Below are 23,510 nucleotides of genomic sequence, written 5' to 3' on the forward strand. Positions count from 1 at the left end.
TTGAATTTGCAGAACCAATAGTTAATCAGAAACATAGACTCACACTACAATTAATAGACACTGAAACCCTAAACCCTAACAAGAACCGTGCAATAAACATTCTGATATGAATCATTGTACTTGCAGGCAGCTCATAGAAAAAGGAATAACAAGTTCATATTATATAGGTGCAGAAGCATATGCTGCGCGAAATGTGAAGTAAAATAAATGGCGGAATTTGATAGAAATAATGCTGCTGCAGCCAGTTGAACGTTTTATTTCTTCCTTAACTGATCATCTTATACGGCGGCAAAGAGTGACGCCGATGCCCACTGGAACCTGGCAAATCTCGACTCTTGGATCAGAAGCCACTTTCTCGTTAAACAGTAACACTGGATCCCCATAATACCTATTTCCACTAGCATCATTGTCTGATCCGATCCGCAGCGTCCCCAGAGTCTCACTGAGGAGAGTTTTGTCATAAACAATGACTCCCCCTATCCTGGCTAATTCAATCAATGTCTCGTGATATTCTGAACAAGTTGTCTTGTGAGCGTCCACGTAAATGAAATCAAATTCCCCGTGATGCTTTTCCTGTATTACATTTGACAAAGTAATTGTGGTATATTTATAATATATTGAAATTAAGAAAAAGCAATTAAAATGTAAGAAATAAGTTGCATATACTTACATCTTTGCTCATTTTAAGAACAAGAGATATCTAACTTTCATTGTAGTCGATTTTGTGAGCCATGCCAGCCTTTTCGATTGCTGGAAAATAGAGTTGATAATTTCCACGGCCGTAATCTATGCACAAAATCTGATGACATTCAAGAAAAGAGCTTTCTAGACACTATTCATTTGACCATCCTAGATAGATTAAATAATCATTCTAGGTATTGAAACTCTTACCTTTCCATCATTAGGAGTAGCCAGTGCAGTTGAAAGGAGAACATAACCGCTCTGTATTCCAATTTGCATTGTGTTCGTGGCATTGATGAGTTTGAGAATCATGTTCAAGAACTGCCCTACATCAGCAGAACTAGTCTTGTAGCTCCTGTATAATTTAAAATTTATTAAAATCCAAATTGGATCTTCACTAAAATAATAATAAAAATAAAAATAATAATAAATAAAATAAAATTGAAAATGGATTGAATTTTACCAGCTACTGTGTGTTTCAGTCTTATTACGTAGCTCTTTCATGGATTCGGTCTCTCTCGGATACACACTAGTTTCAAGCACATACTGTAGAATAAAACAGAATTTGAAAGCATTAGAATTCCATCTTTTTTCTTCGGAAAAGGCAAAAACTTGATTATACCTGGTAAATGTGATCGCTTTGCAGGAGACTCTTCGTGCCAATTTCTTCGTTTTCCTCATGAATTTCTCTAGTGCCAGCCATTGCCTTGCTATTTCTCACGTCTTTTACAAAATAAAAAAATTAGCTTGTGAAACTCTACTTTTTTCTGTTGGAAGGAGCAACAAAGGGTTTATATAGAGGGTAGTTCTTCTTACTCGCCATTTTTAAAGAACTTGTAGGAAGTAAATAATGCCACCCACTTTTCTGGGTTAAAAAATAATAGAAAAAAGAGTAATTGATGTTGAGATCAAACCTATATTGTCAGATCATATGATAAGGTGGTATGCTTACAATTGTTTGTGATTTGCATATTATGTTGTACCAATCATGCTGGGGTGTCCGAATTATTTTGACACCCCAATTGACCTACACTCATAGTAAAGGTGCACAATGTGCCATTTTTTACATTCTTTATTCACATGAGGTTGGCGCGAATCTCATGCCAATGTGAGGGTCAGTCACCTAGGTGGATAAAATTCATCTGGCACACTGACTTTATTCATGTGGTACAACTTCATATGCGAAAGAAAAAACAAAACCGCCCCTGAGGCATAACCCAGTGGTGCAAAGGATAGGAGTGAGGTAGTCTCAGCCTTATTGACAGTCGCAGTGTGAGGGTTCGATCCCTGAGATATGGAATTGAACTCTTTGTGAGCACCAATATACAGGCAAGCTCTTGTTCTCTGGCATGTTAGGGCACATCTCGCGATTTTCCTCACTTACGATGCTTCAGGGGCGGGGCGGTGGGCCCGTCAAGGTTGGGGTTCAACTTTTTTGAAAAAAAAAAAAAACAAAACGGTCTAATGCTTAGAGAAAGTTTTAATTGAATTATGGTTATTGAGGCTTCAAATTTTTTGATTGTAGGCTATAATATTGGCTGCGCTTTAAATCTTATATTTTTAACTTTAAGAACCTATTAATTGTTACTTTGTATGTTACTATAAACTCGTAGAGGATGCACTTCAAATTGAATCGATAGCTTTTTCAAGTAAATATTTTGGTTTGGTCATATGTTTTTAAGGCTAAGTTAGCTACGTTTTCTAAGTCATGCATTGCTTTTCTTTACGACAAAAAATTTGAAAAATTGCTTAGATAATTTACTTCTGCACAAATTATTCGAGCGGTTTGTAAAGATAAATCAAAACAAAACCTTTAACAAAAAACAAACACAATAAATCAAGATATATGATAATTATTATAAAAGTTTTCTGTGTGGCACAACTTACGATTACATTTTGATCATTCAAATTTAATACAAACAGGATTATACAGTCAATCAAGCTTACGTTCGTATCAAATAAAGGGTCCAAAATAAATTTGGAGGTGAGGGGATATCAAATCAAGGCAGTATAGCTCAGCTTAGCTTATGAAGAGTCCTAGTTCTACGAAGTACATTAGAAGAGTTAAGTGTCACGTTAATGTTGCTCAATTTATATTCATTCTTTGAGATGTGTTTAAAGTTCAATGATTTTTACTTCTATTCATGGAATTCCCTGAAAATTACAAAATTTCAATTTATGTCTTGAAACTCAACTTTTTGTGGTGTAAGGAGCAACGAAGGGTTAATAAAGAGGACAGCTGTGGGATCTTGACAGTTTAACAAAATATAAAAATCTTGTGTTTAAAATTGTTAGTGATTATGTATATTATATGGCAAAAATTCTATGCTTAGAATTTTCAAAAGAAAATAAAACATCCGTTTTGGGAGCTACAAGGAGAAAAAAATTGCAAATTGAATTGAGGTTATTTAGGGCTCCGAATTTTGTGTCTCTAGTCTACATTTGCGGCTTTTAAAACCTTATGTTTTGGATTGTAAGCACCTAAATAAAGTGGTAGAAAATGCATTTAAATTGAATCACCACTATTCCAAGTAAATACATTAGTCAAACTATATCAGTCAAACTTTTTTAGGATATAGTGACTACTTTTTTTGTCATACATTTCTTTTATTTTTGATGAAAAATTAAGAAAATTCTTTTGATTTTATACTTGTACACAAATTATTGGAGATATTTGTGTAGCTGAATTATTAAAAAAAATAAAATAAAAAAAATTCACACAATTAATTGAGAGATACGATATTTAAAAAAAGGTTGAATCCCAACCTTGAGAGCCCCCACCGCCCCGCGCCTAGGGCTTTGTAAGGGAGGTAAATCGCAGGATGTGCCCCAACAGGCCAGAGAATAAGAGCTGTCTATACACTGCGCCTATAAAGAGTCCAATTCCATGTTTCAGGAATCGAACCTCCACACTGCGGCTGCCAGCAAGGCGTGAGATAACCTCACTCCTATCCTTTGCACCACTAGGCTATGCCCCGAAGGACTAGATATGATATTTATTCATAGAAGCTGTGCATGGTACATCATTCAATTTCAATTTGGCTATTCAAATTTAAGACAAATTAAATTTTATAGTCATGCAACCTTAAGTTGACATTGAATAATAGGTCCGAATAATAAATTATATATGGGGAAGGCAGATCACATCTCTAACATGTAGCTTATCTTACCTTATGGATTCATGTCCTAGTCCTACGAATTAAATTAGATGTATTAATATTTGATATGCGACATCAATATTGCTCAAAAGATCAAATCTTGAACCTATAAAATCTTTTGGAATGTGCTCGAACTCAATTATTTTGATTCAATTTCCTCAAATCTTTCAATACTATAGTGTTTATGAGGAATGTGCTTATGATTCAATTATTTTTATTTTCATTCGTGGAAATCCCTTGAAAATAATACTTTCAATCAATGCCGGGAAACGCTACCTTTATATGGTTTAAGAAGCAATAAAGAGGGAAGCCTTTTAGACCTTGACAGCTTAAATAAAGACAAAGATATTCTTTTTACTAAGGTTCTTCTCACTCCACCATTTCGTCCGTCGCTCATTTTCAAGGAATTAAAAGGAATTAAATGATGCCTCCAGTAACCTTTTCTGTTTGAGTAAAGTAATAGAAAAAAGTACAAACCTATAGTTTCAGATCCTATGAGAGGGTGATATGATTATAATTATTAGTGAGTACCTTCTATGATTACTTTCATAACCACTCTCCAAGTAGAAGATTCATTTGAATTGAATCCGATAGCTTTTCCATTTAAATACTTTAGTGATACAACTCCTTTTTTTTTTTAATGAAAAATCCTTAAATATTAAACATCTATGCAAATAACTTGAGCCGTTTGTAAAGATAAACCATAAAAAATAATAAATTTGGAGTAAGGGTACACAACATCTCTGGCTAATAGCTTAGCCAAATTAGTTTAGCTTATTCAAAGGTCCTAATTCTAAAAAATAAGTTAGATGGCTTGATATTTGATTATCCACGTCAACGTTGCGTAAGAGATTGTCTCTTGAAAGTATAGAATTTCTTAGATTAAACTCAAATTTAATTATTTTGACTCTCGCCCGTTCTCACATATGTATAAATAGTATAGTATATGTTAAGAATGTGCTTAAAATTTATTTATTTATTTATTTATCATTCATTGAACTTCTCAAAAATGCATACAGCATATTTCGAAGTTATGTAGTGGAACTCCACTTTTTTTGGTGTTAAGGAGCAATAAAGGTTTAATAAAGAGAGTAGCTTTGGGATCTTGAAACTTCAAAGAAAAACATGTTTTGACTAAAATCCTTTTTACTTGCCTATTTTGTCCGAATCTCACTTTCAAAGAATTAAAAGGAAGTAAATGATACCACCAACTCCCTTTCTGTCAGTGTAAAAATCATAGAAAGAGTACATCATGTCCATGTCAAGACTTGATTTCGTACAAACCTAGGTATGAGATCTTGTGATAGGCTGATAAGATTATAATTGTTAGTGATTTGTTTTTTGAATTGAATAATGTTATATGCACATCCTTATCACTTGGATCACATTTTCCTTGTGGAGGAAATTTGTGCAGTGATGTGATGAATTAATTTAAAATCAAGGATGTAGATGTTCCCGTGTGGAAGAGGATAAAGAAAGATGCAAGTAACAGTGTATGTGTAGTATGATTGTCGTATACTATAACTTCACATGCCAAGAACTTTTATAAAAAATAAAAATCAAATGTTTAGAGAAGGATCAAACTGTATTGAGGTTATTTGAGGCTTCAAATTTTGTGACCGTAAGCTATATCTGTAATACGATTTTTACATTTTATATTTTAGATTGTAAGCACCTATTAATTATTAATTTTGTATGTTACTTATAAAGTGGTAGAGGATGCATTTGAATTGAATCGAGATCTTTTTCAATTAATTACTTTATTCATACGTTTTTAGGCTATACTAGTTGTTTTTTAGTTTTTACTCATACATCTTTTATTATCCAGAAAAATTCCCATTTTTAAAGAAAAATCATAAAAAGCTATTCGCATAAATCACCCACAACTAACAAAGATGGATGATATTTTTTTTTTAATAGAAGTTTTGGGCCTTGAAGTTAGAACATCTTTTATAGTATTTTATTTGAAAATAAAGCAAAACCATGATTTTAAGAATTAATTATCATTAATCAGGTTATTACGAATTGTTTTCAAAAATCAGGTGTTAAATATTTTTCAAACCAATCCCAAATTACTATACAAGAGAAAAAATGGCGTCTTTTTTTTTTTTTGTTCAACTTTTCCATTCTCCATTTTCATACGTTATGGTCATGCCTCTGGAGATGCAATATTTACAATAGTGTTAATCTCATTCTTTCATCACATTCCGGTTTTAACAGCTTCAAAATTATTTCAATTTCAACACGCAACCATCGTTTTTATTTCTCTTTCTCCTACCTACAATCTTCTGTTTCTCCATATTTCACACAAAAATCAGAGACTACAAGCAACCCCTTTTTCACACAAAAATCAGAGCCTATTTTATTAATAAATAATTTCAATTTGGTAATTTGAACAATGTTGCGAGAGGTTGCTCGAGATCGATGTAGGCAATTTGTAATTTCAATTTGGTAATTTGATCAATGTTGACATTTTCTTAATAGAGTGCATGGGCAGCTAGGCTACTGGAGAGAGGGAACTTGCGAGTGTAGTAGTGCAAGAAAGAAAATAAGGGAAGACAGTTGTATAACATTATAATGCAAATTTTGTAATTTTGTAATATTGAGATGCATTATTCACTACCTTGAATAACCTATGGTCTTATTGTTTTTTCTCAAGCATGCAGCGCTTACTGATTTGGATTGCTTCCACCTCATTTTTTGGTGTTTATGATAGTCATGGGGGTAAGTTTTTCTACTTTTGTTGTTGTTATATTGCATATTAAATTAGGGTGCATGCCATTTACCATGGCACGAATATTTTGAATACAAATCGGCATTCCTTAGCATATACCTATGATTCAAAAGATATAACTAGGCAAAAGAAAGATGAAGTGTTGACTGTAGGCATTTGTATACCATAATCTATGTCATGAGATCTTGTACTCACAAGTTACAATACAGATCCATTAAAGATTATAATTAGTTTGAATTGAAATAATGTTTTGCTGTAAATCAAGTTTTGCTACTCAATTTCTTTGTTGTCTGGTCAGTGCGTTATCGTTCTCTTATCAATGCATTGAATTTCACAGGCAAGGTGGTTGCCAAATTTTGTGCTACATATTTTCATCAGCAAGTTCTCAAGCATGAAGCATATTTGACTGGTAACATAGGTACTTCTGTTCAAAAAGCTTTTCTCAGATCATTTTCTAATCTCTGGTAGTCTTTAAGAGTTTCTGTTTGTGTTCAGTGTATGCATATTTTCTTTTAAATGATGAATTCTATATAATAGGTCTTCCTTGAATGACATAATTATTTTCAGCAGCTTTATTATGAGATACTAGCAACTTACTTTAAGAGAAGCAAACTTATTTTGATTTAGGCAATTGTGTGAAAAGCTGTTTCTTCCAATTGGATTGTTGAACTAAAAATTTATTGCAATCGGTTGTTTTATCCATTTTTTTAATATATATAAACTAGAAAAAAAACTCCACACTGTGCGGAGCCATCTCTCCATCTCTCCGCATTCTCCGCCCAGTGCGGAGAGTTGGAGAGAACACTCCGCACTCTTCACTCTGTGTGGAGAGTTGGAGAGAACTCTCCTCAATCTTCGCAAGGTACGGAGAGCGTGCGGACATTCCGCACAGTAGCGTGCGGAGTGTCCGCATGCTAGACACTCCGCATAGCAGACACTCCACAGCTTGCTATGCGGAGTGTCCGCACAGCTCCACACCAATTTATTTATTTATTATTTAGTTTTTTTTTGGATAACACTCCACACCTATATATCTAACTATTTATAGAAAGATGAATAAATTTGACTATAGTTGCTATAGTGTTGGGAGTTCTACTATAGGTAAACCAGTGAAGCCATACCCATTTCACTGTAGATATCAATCATATGCATTTCTTCCATTTCCTTCTCACTTCTCAATTTCCCCACATAAACCCAGAGAGTTTCTTCTCTCACTTCTCTTCAATTCTTCTCTCCTCTTTTTGTGACTAATCTTCGTGCAAAATTCTCGTGAATAAAAAAGTAAATCCTTGGCATGCCGTTTTTCTCTATTTTGTTTATTCAAGATTGTATGTGCAAAATTTTTGATTTCGAGTGATACTTTATTTGATTAATCTAGTACAAAATTCTGGTAAATCCTGGCGTGCCGTTTTTCGCAGATTATGATTTTGTTTATCCTCGACTTTATTTGATAATTATAATTTTGTTTATTTGATTGGCAATTTTGGGTTTTTGTGTAATCAACAAACATCTTCCTCCCAAACTTCAAAATTTCGAACCTTGATGATCGAAAACAGAGTTCCATCCTCCTCCGTGCTGCATGGAGTTATTAATTCCCTGCAGCAAGGAGACAATCCGTGCAGCAGGGAGACATTATCTCCTTACTCCACGGAGACACTCTCCGTGCAGCTCCATCTCCGTGCCCTTATCTTTTAAAAACATTAATTCTTCCCTTAATCTGCTTAACAAAATCAGTTCACAGTAATTAGTTTAAAATAAAATCTCAAACTGAAAATAGTGTCAAAACTGAAAATAGAACCAGTTCACAGTCTATAGTACCGATTTCATTTACAACAGAGGTTTTAAATCTTCCAACCCACCCCCCGTTACTATCCCCATTTGACAGTAAAATTTTCTCCCTTATTACAAAATTTTGTGTTTTTTAGTCTCTTTTTTTTCTTTGACCGCACACATTTCCTTACGTATTTTTTTCTTGGGCTCTAGGAAGGTTTGGAAATATGTAAATTAGTTCCATTCTCATATTTAGATATTGGCAGGCAGTTGAATTCCGTAGGTGTAGTTTTTGTTTTGTCTTTTATTTTTCTTTTTGAGTAAATACCAAAGCAAAGTGAAAATCTAGATTTCATGCAAGCGTTAATTAAGATACATTTAATCTATTCCGCAGTTTGAGTTATTGAGATGCTTATTAGATTATTTTCGAAAATAAGCAGAATCACTTACTTTGAAAAAAAAAAAAAAAAAGAGTAGGCATGGAATGTAGACAGATCATGTGGCTTCATGGATAGAAAAGAAAGAAAGAAATAGAACTATGCCTATGGAAACACCCAATTAAAAATAATCTTACTATTTTCAAAACTACACAAAGCTGAGGATACCCAATTATAAATACCTTAGAGAAAGTACGATTTCTAAGAATGAGAATAAGGCTGGATTCAATGGAGTCCAGTTTGATATCAGCTCAGGAAACCCCGCACCAATTTCGTGCGGGGTCCTCGCACGAAATTGGAGCGTGGAGTCCCCACACAAAAGTGGTGCTGGGAGTCCCCGCATAGTCATGCGCTCCTCGCACGAAATTGATGTCGGGGCTCCCCGTACCATCGAATGCGAAGTCCCTGCATTGCAGACATATCCCCGACTTACTTCCGACCCCGCACGAAATTGGAGCGAGGAGTCCCCCCACAAAGTGGTGCGGGGAGTCCCCGCATAGTCGTGCGCTCCTCGCACGAAATTGACGTCGGGGCTCCCCGCACCATCGCGTGCGAAGTCCCTGCATTGCAGGCATATCCCCCACTTACTTCCCAGACCACCAACTTCATTTCTCCCACAAACTTCACCTTTCTTCCACAAATATCAACGATTAAAAATAGTAAATTATTCATGTAAATAACATTATTCATAAAAATCAACTCACCTTAGAATTTGTTGCTTAATTCCAGACTGTAATTAGTTTGAGATTTGAGATGAATGAATTGAAGATGCAGATGAAAAATGAGTTATGAATTTGAGGTGAAGAAATGAAGTAGGTTGATGAAATAGTTACTAACATTAATTGCATTTGGCATTCTGCAAGATTTTTTCTTTTTTTTGGCATTTATCTTTTGCCTACAATAAAGAGACATGTTTGTTTTTATCCTCTATAACAAGTGCAATTATGTTAGAAATAGATAAATAAATAAATCTATTCTTTTTTTCTAATTTGTTATATGTATTTCACATATACGGTATTTCTATTTGTAAGTGAAAAAAATTTATGTTATTTTAGTTAGTGTATGAATAAAAACACTATCTGCAAATTTTGTGCAAATACGGTGAGCTTTCTGCAAATATGGTAAGCTGTAAATATGGTAAGGTGCAAATACGGTAAGCTACTTGGCATATACGGTAAGCTGCCAAATATGGTGAGCTGCGTGACATATACGATAAGCTGCCATATACGGTGAATTGAACTGCCAAATACGATAAACAATTGCCAAATACCGTAAGCGTGAATCCGGTGTCAAAACACAAATATGCTATATGAGAGTCGATTCCACTCCATACACTACCAATTAAATATAACAACAAACTTATCACACTGAAATTTGACAATCTCAACTATAAGAATCCACATTCCCACTTTGAAACCGAACCCATTTCTAATATTTAGAATTATTTAAATGAAATATCTTTAGGCCTAAAGTCTTTAAACATGAGATAATCTCTATAATAAAGAGCGAATCTTTAAAATTATCCTCCAAAACACTCTTTAAATTAACATTTTAATTTAGAAAATTGGAGCCAAACTCACTCTCTATAATTAAATGCATTTAAAATGTTTTCAATTTTCAATGTAAAAAAATAATAAAATAATCTAAAGAAAAGTTGGTTAAAACAAAAGATAAAGAAAAATAAGCAAAATTATAAATTATCTTTTACTTATATTCCCACAATTTTAAATCTACTCTAATTTTTACTAACTACCGTATAAGATTCATGCCAAAAAAAATTAATTCTAACTTCAAAAGCATAATCAGCTAAAAAAACTAAAATCTCTACATCACGCTAATAAAGACACATTAAATACAATAATCATGCAACGCAAGTGGCATCGACTAGTATATATATACTATAAAGGATAAATATAAATGTACCGAATTTTGGTTACCGAGTTGGTTATTTACTCTCACATGCACACAAGCCCTGCATGTATTTAAAAATTTCGGCATGTGGGACCCGTCCTCCTATTGTGTGTATAGGTAAAAAATTCGATAAAAAAGTGAATGTACATCTAGCATTATCCATACTATAAAAGAGAGGATCCCTAAGTTAGTATTCATTTTTGGCACATCCATTTCACACCTAACCGGTTTGGACTATTTAGCATCTAGATATTTTCTTATTTTGGCATATAAAATGACAAAACCATCCACTTTCTTCTCCTTAACCCTAATTACATCCGTTCTCTCTCATTTCTCATACTAGTTTGCGTCTCGCGCGTTACACGATTTTTGTATTTATTTTGGTTTTATTAGCGTAGAATTTATAGATTGTACAAAAAGTATTTGGAAATAAGAAATGTTTGTTTGATTCTTATCTTTTGGTCAACTGTATATTTTATGTCAGGATAATTTATTTTTATTCTTATAAATAAGTATAATGAATGTTGTGATTGTATATATGTCAACGATAATTTATTTTTAATTATTTATTATATTTTTTGTTTAATGTAGATGAAGATTTTTTTTATCTGATATTGCAAATAAGTTGTAAATTGAATTTCGCAAAATGCTTTTCTTTAGCAAATTCGATTCGAGAGGCTATACTTGTAGTTCAAAAATAACCCATGCAGTTGTAAATTGAAAGAGAATATCCACATACACAAATATTTAAATAACAAACTGAGGTTTGCACGTAAAATAACTTGAAGTGGCACTTACTGGATGACCAACTCCCTTATTGGTGTAAGAATTATAACCCTAACAGTAAACCTATTCTTTGGATGATACAACAGTAACTCCAAGGTTGGTAGGGCAAAAGAATTTTAAAAAAATTAATAAATTTTATCTGAAAAAGAAAAGAATCAAAAAGAAATTTAAATAAATTGATAAAAAAACCAATTATTTATAAAGTAAATTTTTAATTTTAATTAAATAATATTTATATATTCTTCATTTAATTTTCATAACTTTATTTTATTTTTTACTTCTAAATAATTTTAAACGATTTTTTTTACTTATATAAGTAATTTTTACATGTATTAGAAATTTTTTTTTTGTTAATATGTTTATTTTTACATTTTTTTTTTACTAAAAGTGATTTTTTTTTTTACTTATAAAAGTGGTCAGCACGGAGTAATGCGGGAGGTATGGAAAGTTGCGTGTTACATAGATTCACATTGTCTCTCTTATACTATATATATAATATAATAATATAAGCAAATGAGTTAATTTGAAAAGGCGTGCCATAGCGTATGAAAATGGAGAACGGAAAAGTACAAAATTTTTTTTTTGAATAATCCTCCGTGCACAGAAACCACACTATATATAGTTTTTTTTTAAATTCTTTTCTCTTCAATTTTTTTAACCTACAAATAACGTTTTCGTTAAAATTGAAAAATTAAGTTTTATTTGGAAGATAAAAGAATTAAAAAGAAAAAAATAATTATTTTTTTAAAGAAAAAACGTATTTTTAACACATACGTTTAATCTCCGTTTAACTATTTTCGATATTTATTTAGATCATCTAATATCTCCACGATATAGTTCTCTAAATGAGTTTCGAAAGAATGTTAAACATTTATTAATTCGACTATCGTACAATGGTCGAAAAATTTTTAAAGTTAGCTTGTTATCAAAAATTTCGAAATAGTAATAAAATAATTGATTTTTTAAAGAAAAAATGACTTATGCGTATTTTTTAACACATACGTTTAATATCCGTTTAACTTTTTTTATATTTATTTAGATCATTCGATATCTTTACGATATAGTTCTCAAAATGAGTTTCGAGAGAATGTAAAACATTTATCGATTCAATTATCGTACAATCGCCAATGAATTTTTAAAATTAGCTTGTTATCGAAAATTTCGAAATATAGTTTGAAAACGTCTACTTTGACATCCCATAACATTTGCTATAATTGACCGTTTCATGCACCGTTAACGACGTGTAATACTATGTCACGAGTACTTCAAAACGATATTAAGAATGTAATATTTTGACTTCGTTTGATATCCCGTAATGAGCGTGAAAATAAACACAAAAACATAAGTAAAAAAAAAAAATCATTTCTCTCATGGTCTCCGTGCACGGATCCTCTTATTTTTTTCTTTTTTAAATAAAAGTCAATACTTCTTTATACTATATAAACTAATATCAATACTTCTTTATACTATATATATATATAACTTTGAGTTAATATTTAATCTAAAGTGATATTTAGATAAATTTAATTAAAAAAATTCAATAGTACTAAAAATATTACTATAAAATTAAATATTGTCTGAAATTATTAGATATATCCAACTACGATGATATAGTTTTTTTTTTTTAGTTTTCTATATCTATAATAATGTAAAAAAAATAAAAATTCATGCACTCTTGCATGGAGGAACGCGTCGTTTTTGCTCGCCACTTGAAAAAAAATGAAATTTTAAATAATTGAAATTTTTTTTACATCATATCGTATAATTTTTTTAAGCAAAATGATGTATTGAGAAAAATGTTGCAAAAAAATAATAAATAGTAATAAAAAAAAATGATTTTTTAAAGAAAAACGACTTATACGCATTTTTTAACACATATATTTACTATCCGTTTAACTATTTTCGATATTTATTTAGATAATTCGATATCTCTATGATATAGTTCTCAAAATGAGTTTCGAGAGAATGTAAAACATTTGTCGATTCGACTATCGTACAATCGTTGACGAATTTTTAAAGTTAGCTTATTATCGAAAATTTCTAAATAGTAATAAAATAATTGATTGTTTAAAGAAAAACGACTTATGCGTATTTTTTAACACATAAGTGTAATGTCCGTTTAAGTATTTTTGATATCTGTTTAGATCATTTGATGTCTCTACGATATAGTTCTCAAAATGAGTTTCGAAACAATGTAAAACATTTATTGATTCGATTATCGTAGAATCGTCGATGAATTTTTAAAGTTAGCTTGTTATCGAAAATTTCGAAATATTGTTTGAAAATGCCTACTTTGACGTCCCATAACATTTGCTATGATTGACTGATTGACCGTTTCACGCATCGTTAACGACGTGCAATACTATGCCTTGAGTATTTCAAAACGATATTAAGAATGTAATATTTCGATTTCGTTTGATATCCCATAATGAGTGTGAAAATGAACACAAAAATATAAGTAAAAAAAAAAAAATCTTTAAATTTTGTCTCCGTGCACGGAGGCTCCAACAATAATTTTTCCCCTTTTCCCCTCCGTGCACGGAGGTGTTTGCTCCGTGCACGGAGATATTACCTTTTTTTATCTGTGTAGTTTTAGTTATAATTTTTTTTTCAATTTATATTTCTCTTTAATTCTTTTCTCTTCAAATTTTTTATTTACAAATAATATGTTATAAAAAAAAATTTCTATAGCATATTATCTTTCTCTATATATATTTTTTAATATAAAAGTGATATTTTTCTTATATCCCTACTATATATATCTATATCGGAGTGGGGAGGAATAGAAATTACGTGTTACAGTAAATTTGGAGGTAGTGTACAATAAAATAAAATATATATCAAGCAAACGGCGTCGTTTTTTGCTCCTAAATTGGAAAAAAAAAATTACTACAGTAAAAATGGATCAAGACACTGTTGCTTTATACAGTGCCTCCACATTCCCCTTTTTTATATATATAGTAGGGACAAAAACAGCCTCAAACAATTCCCATAAAGTTGATATTTACACTTGCAGTTAGAAACCTCACCCGTTGTCAACGTATGCTTCCTCCAATTTCTTCAATTCTATATAGTTAAGCGTTCGTTTTTTATTGTTGTTTGTCTTCAACCTTGGTGAAAATCTACAACAAATCGAGGACGTTTTTACAGGAAATTTAAGAGTCTCGACTTCAAGTATGTTCTTCTTATAGTTTTTCTTTTTGTAGTTGGGTTGGTTTAGGGCATTGAACTATTTGTTCCAAACTTGCTTTATTATCTGTTTGTGCGGATTTTTTTTTAGGATTGTTCCTCAAAATTGTGAATTATATGAAGAGAAATTGTGTCTTTGTGTTGTTTGTCATATACTTTGAATTTTTTTTTAACACTTATTTAGGACTGGAATTGATCATGTTAAATATATTTTTTAGTTTAGGGTTATAATCGATAGAATTGACGTCTCTTTCTTTACTATCTGAGTTGAGTCCATTGTTTTTTTTAGGGGGATTACATTTAATTTTTTTTTTTAGTCATACATATCAGATTTTAATTTTTTTGTTTGGTGTTGTTTGGTTGAGAATTTATAGTGTTGGGCTTATTTTTATGTTAGTGTACATTGTGTTTTAATTTTATTATATTTTTTGGTATGAGTTCTCTTGTACATCAAGAATCACAAACTTCCTGACCAAGATCAATTTTTTGCAGTACCTTGTATCTTAGTAACTTCCGGTTGCTGGTTTTTCTTTAGCCACCTTGAGAAAAGGAAAGGGGTTCTGAAATTTTTGTTGGTTGGTTAGTAGCCTCTGGGAATAGATTAAGTCAAGCCTTAACTTAATATACTCAAATGACACTAAAAGCATAAACTTAGAGGCATTTGAATGAAAATCTCATGTGAGATGTGACTTGAGGCGGAAACTAAAAGGTTGAGGCGGAAACTCAAAAGGTTTTTCTTAATATTATCACGCTCAAGTCAATCTTGAAAAGTATATTCTTTACCCTTCTCTGTACCTAGAAGTCCCTCTTCTAGTTGGTAATGGAATTTTCGAACCTTCAGTTTGTTTTCAAGTTCCACTCCTAGATCTTTCTGCAGCAGTTATTTGTATTAGACCGCTGACTCATCGGTGCCCTTAAGATGTTAAACATTATGATGACACCACTTTTTTAAGCTGTTCTGTTCTTTTCAAAATTCTTTAGCTTCATTTTAAGGATTTTAGAATTTTGGTTTTTCCATATAGTTTATTCTTGCATTTCTCTATAACGGCTTAGATACAGTGTGGTTTCTTTGTGACGGTGTCTAAAACTTTCTACATTATTCTACTTGCTGTAGGTATTTTCACTGAACTCGTACAGTAGATGCAAGTTAAAGATGTGCAGGTACATTGAGATTCCCAGCGTGTTATGGCTTTTTGATTGGGTTGTCTTTTTGCTTTTTCTCTTGGTGGTGAGAGGTGGTGGGGTGGTTTATAAGTATATGAATTGGGGTTTCCCCATTTCCAGTTTTTCGAATTTTAGATATATAACTTTTGATATAAATTACAGCCAGGTGAAATTTGTACTCATTATATGCTTGCAGTAAAATTGGTATCTAACAAAGTGGTAATTGTATGATTTTCCAAATTTGATAAACAACTAGCAATTTGGAAATTTGGAAATTATAAATATTTCTAATCTATACCTTTCCTATATTTGATCATTATGAAGCAAGAATATTGACAGAAAAATTAGTAATAGAAAAATAAGAATGGTGAGCTCTCTTTTCTTTCGTCGCAGTTTAAATTACAAAAATGCTTCATTATAAAGTAATCTCAGCAGCATCAATGAAGAATGGTGAAATTCATTGATTAAGTATTCTAAGAAGAGTTGTCTTAGCATATCACATTGTTTACTGGTAGCAAATCACAATCACATTGTTAATTCAAAAATTCAAATTATAGCAATTTTCATGCTTAGATAACATTTGGACATAATTATCATCGAGTATTTTTAGGCATGTTTAGCTTGATACTGGTAAGTGTTGTCTTCATGATTTGAAATTTATATGACCAATCATCAATCAACTTCGAAAGAAAAATGAAGGCTTCCATTATAAAATAATTCTAAATTTTTTGAACCCAAATTATATGTGTTGTTTGAAATTTTTTTGTTTAATTACGTTAGTTCTTTTTAGAGTAGTTAAACGAATAACCTAGAAAAATAACTACCCTTAATTTTTAAAATAGATATTATTTAAATGATCGAATATAATTTGTTGCAATTTTATTGAATTTTCATAAATTATCATTTTTTTAAAAATAATTTCGTGAGATTTCTTTATATTCACATGTAAATACCTTGGAAAATATAAATTAGTTATTTTGAATGCTAAGGAGAAGTTGGATTTGCACTCTCTCTCTCCTACGAGAAGAGGGTTAGGCAATTTATAGGATGAGCATAGAGAAAAAGATGATAGAATTTTACATAGAGGTGGCTAGAGGATTTTGGTGCCTTTTGTTACACCAGGGAATAATTTTTGAACCAGTCTAAGCATAGTTTGGCATGTTGATAGTTGAGTTAAGTAAGATGCATAGAGCAATTTTTGATGTTCTTAATTTATGCATATATTAGTTCAATGAGAACTTCTCAAATCTTGGCAGTTTAATGAACTTAGAGATATTATTTCTTAGAATTCTCCAATTAGATGGCATGCCTATACTCTGATAAACTGCCCAAATAAATTATGGGATTTTGCTAGAAATAATCCTTTAGGTTGGCTACAAGTAACTTGCTTCTTGTCTCCTCTACTATTAATAATTTTCCTAAGATTTCTACACTCTGTTCCTCTACTAATAAATAGCTTCATCTTTCCTCTATCTTTTATGCTTACATATTTTTATTAGTCCATTTATTTATCTGAAGTTCTGACCAATTAAATGTACTGTGTATTGCATATGTATTACTGACATGCATTTATTGTAAAGATTGTGGTGCAAAACAATTATTTAAAACATTTTTAATTATTATTTTTTTATTTTTAAAGATTGTATTGCATATGGATTTTTTAATTATGATGATATTTTATCCATTTTATCTAGGCCACTTCAGCATTTTTTTGGTTGCTTTCAAACTAATTTATATTATTTTTTTACAAATTAAAAAAAAGTTATTTTAAACATGTTTGGAGAAAAAAGTTAATTAAAATCAACATTTTTCTTCTTTAAACTTTTAATAATATTCAGGTATTTTACCATCGAAAAGTAATTGTACATCGTCTTCCCCTACTTAACATGTAATTATTTAATTGCTGCCGTATATATATATTTTTTAGTATTCTTAAGAATTGCTCAGCCATTTGCCATATATTTCTTATTCTGCAAAATTCCTGAATGGTTACATAATACCTTTAGTTACCACTCTAGTTCCTGATGCTATTTTTAATGCATTCATTGAAGATTCAAGGTTAATGTACTATTTAAAAATCACAAACATATTTGAAATAAAACTATGCAAATATGTGGCTCATGTTTACTTACATCCAAACCATTTCTCATACGTACATTTTTAGAATAAGTACCTTAGTATTCTGCTGAAAACATTTTGCATAGTGTTAGGATCCTATTGCTGCTTAACATCTGCCTTTAACAATAGATTTTCCATGTATTAGATAATTGGATGTTTTCGTTGCTTTATTTAGCTTCAACTTTATGAAATCATTTAATGCGTCATTGTTGCTTGGTCCTCTGCTGGTTAGATTCCATCCACTCCATAGTGAAGTTCTTCAAGTATAAGTTTAGATACAAAGTTCGACTGTGGGATGCAAACGCTGCTGAGTGTTTAGGTAACCTTAAAATTCGAGCATCAGAGCAACAATGGCTGCAATTACAGACCCCTTTATATGTGGCAAGTCTACATGTAAACTATTTCTTTTTCTCTTATAATAGTTTCATGTCACAAGTTTTAAAGAATGGTTTAAAAAATTCCCTATGCTTTTTCTTATATTTTCTCATTTCACCCTTTAATGGTACTTGCTTTTTAGAGAGAGAGAGAGTGAGAGAAATAAATTGGTCCAAGGATCGAAATCTGCAATTTTTAGTTGAGTTTGACGATGATATGAGCTTCTTTAATGAAATTCTGAAGCCATTACTTTTATTGTTTACTTATGTTAATTTCACAATATTTTAATTATTTCTCTTCTTTAACTTCGTTTATTTCTCTTCTTTTTCTTGGTTTATCCTTTCTTCTTCTCTCTCAACTTTACAAAGGTTCTCTGCGAATTTTTTTTTTTTATAGATTTGTTTTTCCACCAAATAATTTTGATTTTTGATTCAGTTGAACTTTAGGAGGAGTATAGGGCTTCTTATGCTGAAGACGATGCTTTTCATTTCCTAGACAACAATGATATTCATGAGTATTTACAATAAATTATTTTTATTGAACTCTGGATTTTTACAAATTAATTTTTGTTTCTGGATTGGAAGAATCAAGTGAATTGAATGATTTGGACTTGTTTTTAAGGCTAAGAGAAAAGGAAGATTTTTCAAAAATGAAACTTAAACCTCATCATGTCAATCATTCGTTGTGGGCTTGTGCTGATGGTCAAATTTTTCTCAAAACTTTTTCCCGTGTACAAACAAGCCTATAACTTCCTCATTGGCATTGTTGAACCTATTTCCAGGTATCATTTTAATCAATATACTATGATTATATGTGTCACGTGTTTGACCCATTGCTTAGATACTACGATACAAAAATTGAGAGTTGATGGCTCATAGCAGTATTACTCTACGGCAAAGAGTAAAAATAAAAGGATTAATGGCTCTATAGTGGTTGTACTTTAGACGAGAGGTACAATTGACATTGAGCTACTACACTTGCATAGTTGAACTAGCAGGTTTATTGATTTCGAATGTAATTGGAATTTAATTTTAATTTTTATATTTTCTATTTTACAGGCCCGAGTCAATGCATGAGTACGATTTCGCACCACACTGCATATGTCATAGTGGGAATGTTTGTACCTGCCATGAAGGGACATGGCATTGATGTACAACAACAAAAATGGTTGTCATTGACCTATAAAATGCAAAAAATTTGCTGCTATGCACAAACTCAACTTGGTCATGGCTTCAACATACAAGGTCTTGAAACCACTACAACATTTGACCATAAGGCTGATGAATCTGTAGTTCATACTCTAACATTGACTTTAAGCGAAGTAAGAAACATGATAGATAAGAGGTTGGTAATGTTTCAGGTTCCTGTTAAACATTGGGACAAATGCTTTTTCACTACACATCTAATTATTGTATTATAGTTGTTTTCTTATCCACTTACGTTTCTAATTTCTTATGCTATATTTTATGTATCTTCCTCGAATTCCTCAAATTTGTTCTATATTTTCTGTCTTATTTTCCGAATAGTGGTGTCCTGATGGACTAGGTAAATTGTCCACCCATGCGGTTGTTTATGCATGCCATTACAATGGTAAAGATCATGGAGTTCATGGTAAGAATATATAGCCTCTATTGACATTGATATCCAATTTTGTTCTTGCACATGTTAGTCCAAGTTTTCATATTGTTTAGGCTTTATTGTCCAACTACAGAACTTGGAGGACCACACTCTTTCGAGAATCATCCTTGGTCATACTGAATCAAAATTTGGAAATGGAGCATGCAACACCATGGACAATGGTATGTTAATATTTCAACATTTACATATTCCGAGAGACCAAATCTTGATGATGTATGTCGCCATTCAACTTAAGTATACCTATTTATTTTGCATTTACACTTTATCTTTTTTGAATTAAGGATAGTTTTTCAATTCTATGATGCCAGTATTTTGCGATGATATTGGTTTTTCAAGCATGTTGTTTATTAGATGTTCATTGTTAAAATCTTGAAATTTTGTGGCACAAGCACAAATGCCAAAACCTCGAAATTTGAGAATTTGAAGCATTTATATTTAACACGTTAACATTACTTTAAAAACAACAAAGCCCGTGCATTGCACGAGCAAACAATATGTATGTGTGTGTGTTAACATATATAAAACTAAATTATAAAATAAAGATTTAATTGATTCCAGATTTAAATATTATTTACCATTTTAAAAGTTTGCAAAATCACAGACTTATTAGAGTGAGAAAATCAAATCCATTTTTCAATCTTCTCCCAAATTGACACCGACATTGAGGTAGAACAATTGCACATTCTTCGATCACTGAACATCCACGCAAGACCAATCACACTTATAAGCTATAGAAGTTTTTCTTATTTTTGTTTACAGACAAGTGCAGAGTGAAATTCTAATGGCTTGGCATTTTTGGAGGGATTTTACGAGTAATAGTTGCAATTCTTTGCTCAGAGAACTTGGTTTAGCCCCCTCTCTCATATTTTCTTACATGTTTTGCATTGATTAAAGGAAACCCAAAAAATTAGATTCAGATTATTCACACCTCCGCCCCTCATCTCCACTTTTCGTCGCTCGTCACCCACCGTTGACCAATAAAAGGTGCGTGAAGTCACATATAACATGTGTGGACTAGTCATATTTAATTAATTGAATCTCTCTCTCTCTCTCTCTCTCTCTCTCTCTCTCTCAACAGAGATGTATCAGTTATTGTTTATTCTCTTGGTCAAAGACGAACAAAAAAAATGGAGAAAATTCTTTCACAATATTATGAAAATGTCCAGAGGGTGGGTTTTATCCGAAATCTAGGTTATTTAAATGATATCGGTTGTGCAAGCATATTTTTGTTTGCAAAAGGGAAGTTGGATTATCATTTTCTTTCGGAGTGTGAATATGATGAGTTTTGAAGTTGGTGGATGATGCAGTCAGCTATTAGGCACTTCAATTTGTATCAATTGGGTTGTTTGATTGTTCTTGAGATTCATATTCAATTAAATCATGGTTTCTTGAATTATGTAAACATAATTATCTTAAATAGCACATAACTAAACATGTAAATGATGCATCACATATTTTGACTGTCACCTATATCTATGTGATTGTGATCGTGACGAATGAACTTGTGAGATTGTGACCTAGTTTGTTGTGTCTGATTTGTGAAGAGCTATAGGGAGAACATGGTTCTTACCGTGATCGAACCATTCGTCAAATTTATCCTGCACAAGATGAATGTTTTAGGTATCTGGAAGAGCACGTCCGATATTGGGATGATAATTTAATGGAGTTGAAGGTATTCATTGTTGATGGCATTCCACATCAACAAAATGGGTAAGTTTGTGACCAAAAATTTCAACTACAAACATGGGATTTAATTTACAGTTCATTCCTAATATAAAGCTTTGTGACTTTCGTCAGCCTTGATTGTGGAATCTTCATGATTAAATATGCGGAATACTTACTTTCTGATGGTATTTCAAGTATGCCGATGACATTTGATGCTAATAGAGCTAGGTTGGATATAGCTTCACTGCTGTCTAAACATCGGCAAATCAGGCAGGTCACAAAGTAGGGTAAGAAGAAAGGAGATAACATCATATAGATAAATTGTTTCCAAATAGGTTACTGTATTTTCAATTCAACATCAGTTTTCTTGTTTAATTTTTTTTTATAATGTCTACGATTGGATCTATGTTCAATATGAGTAATACAACCGTTTTAGTTTGTTAATGTTGATGATGAAATTTTATTCATTTTGAAGGTATTTGCTTTTCAGCAGTGTTATTTGTCATTGGTACATGTGTGATTTTAATTGTTATTTGCCATAGATCACGTGCCACATGACGTCACAAGTCTCTGGTCACATGTCACATTTTACATTATGATTTAAGGTCACATGTCAATGTGCACTGATCACAATTAACTGATTTATGTTCACACTTTGCATTCTAATTTATGTCACAAGTATAATGAGCACAGGTCATATACAATAGTCATAGATCACTGATTTATGTCAACATTTTACATTCTAATTTATGTCACAAGTCAATGTGCATTGCTCATATGCCAATGCTCACAAGTCACATCACATTTTAAGGTCACATATTAATGTACACAAGTCAGTATGCACTGGTCACAGTTCATTGATTTATGTTTAGATTTTATATTTTAATTTATGTCACTGATCACAATTCAAAGTGCATTGGTCCAAGCCATAGGTCCATATGCAATGGTCACAGGTCAATGATTTATGTTCACATTTTACATTCAAAATTATGTCACAGGTTAATGTGCATTGCTTACATGTCATTGTTTACTGGTCACATGTCTCAGGTTACAAGTTTTATTGTTAGTTATAGAATAGAGTTAGAGCTCTCATTAAGCATTGATATAAGGCCGCAATTTGCAGGTATAAACTATACAAAACATAGTAAACATTCTACTTTAATAACAAGCGACAAGTCACATTTATAGATCTTATATTCCATGGAAAACAGGTCACAATCAGCAATGTGGTTGTAAGATTGTTAAATACTTTGGTCAAATAGCATGGTTTTTAAATTGAGACCTTTTATGTATTTGTACTCAAGTCACAATTTGAAATGTGGACATCTTAATCTTTGTTGCAAATAGTGTNATTCACCAAAAAGATGCCACGTAGAAGTCAATTTTTAGAGGTCACGAACTAGATATATAAGTAGTGAATAAATTTAGGTCACGGACTAAATATATAAGTAGCGAATAAATTGAAGTAACATATTTAATATATTCTACACAACGAGTACACGAAATAAGTGCTAGTATGTCTATTGGTTACGAAAAGTAATGAACAGACTGAAGTCACGAATTGATTATATTTTCCCCTCCAAATGAGTACAAATAAGTCTATTGGTCACAAAAAAGTAATAAATAAACCAATTTTGCAGACTGAATGCACACGTTAGATTGTTGTTGGTATATACATTCGCAAAGTAAATAAATATGTTGGGTACTAATCACACATTATAAATTGGAAACATTATAAATCCGCTATCCAATTTATAATGTAAAAATTATCATAGACACAACATCTATATTTTCATCAAAATTCATTTTTAGCAGAATTAGATAAAACTATGAATTGAAAATTCAAATTAAGCAAAATGCATGTCACAATCAAATACTCTCAAT

General features: G+C 31.6%; 1 long non-coding RNA gene and 1 pseudogene across 5 annotated transcripts; one reads left to right on the forward strand and one right to left on the reverse strand.

Moving 5' to 3' along the window:
* Window positions 1-251: 251 nt before the first annotated feature.
* Window positions 252-9,171, reverse strand: LOC111392357 (annotated as a pseudogene).
* A 5,303-nt stretch (window positions 9,172-14,474) lies between these two features.
* LOC111392364 lies at window positions 14,475-22,100 on the forward strand. Of its 5 annotated transcripts, none has more exons than XR_002702253.1 (6): window positions 14,475-14,651; window positions 15,781-15,827; window positions 18,181-19,934; window positions 20,015-20,122; window positions 21,506-21,671; window positions 21,759-22,100. It is a non-coding gene; the product is annotated as an uncharacterized LOC111392364 (long non-coding RNA). The 5 variants fall into 5 exon arrangements; XR_002702252.1 differs by having other exon boundaries at window positions 20,035-20,122; XR_002702254.1 differs by having other exon boundaries at window positions 18,181-19,667; window positions 19,850-20,122.
* The last annotated feature ends 1,410 nt before the right edge of the window (window positions 22,101-23,510 follow it).

The sequence above is a fragment of the Olea europaea genome, unplaced genomic scaffold, assembly GCF_002742605.1.
Source record: "Olea europaea var. sylvestris unplaced genomic scaffold, O_europaea_v1 scaffold922, whole genome shotgun sequence".
In the NCBI taxonomy this organism is placed as follows: Eukaryota; Viridiplantae; Streptophyta; class Magnoliopsida; order Lamiales; family Oleaceae; genus Olea; species Olea europaea.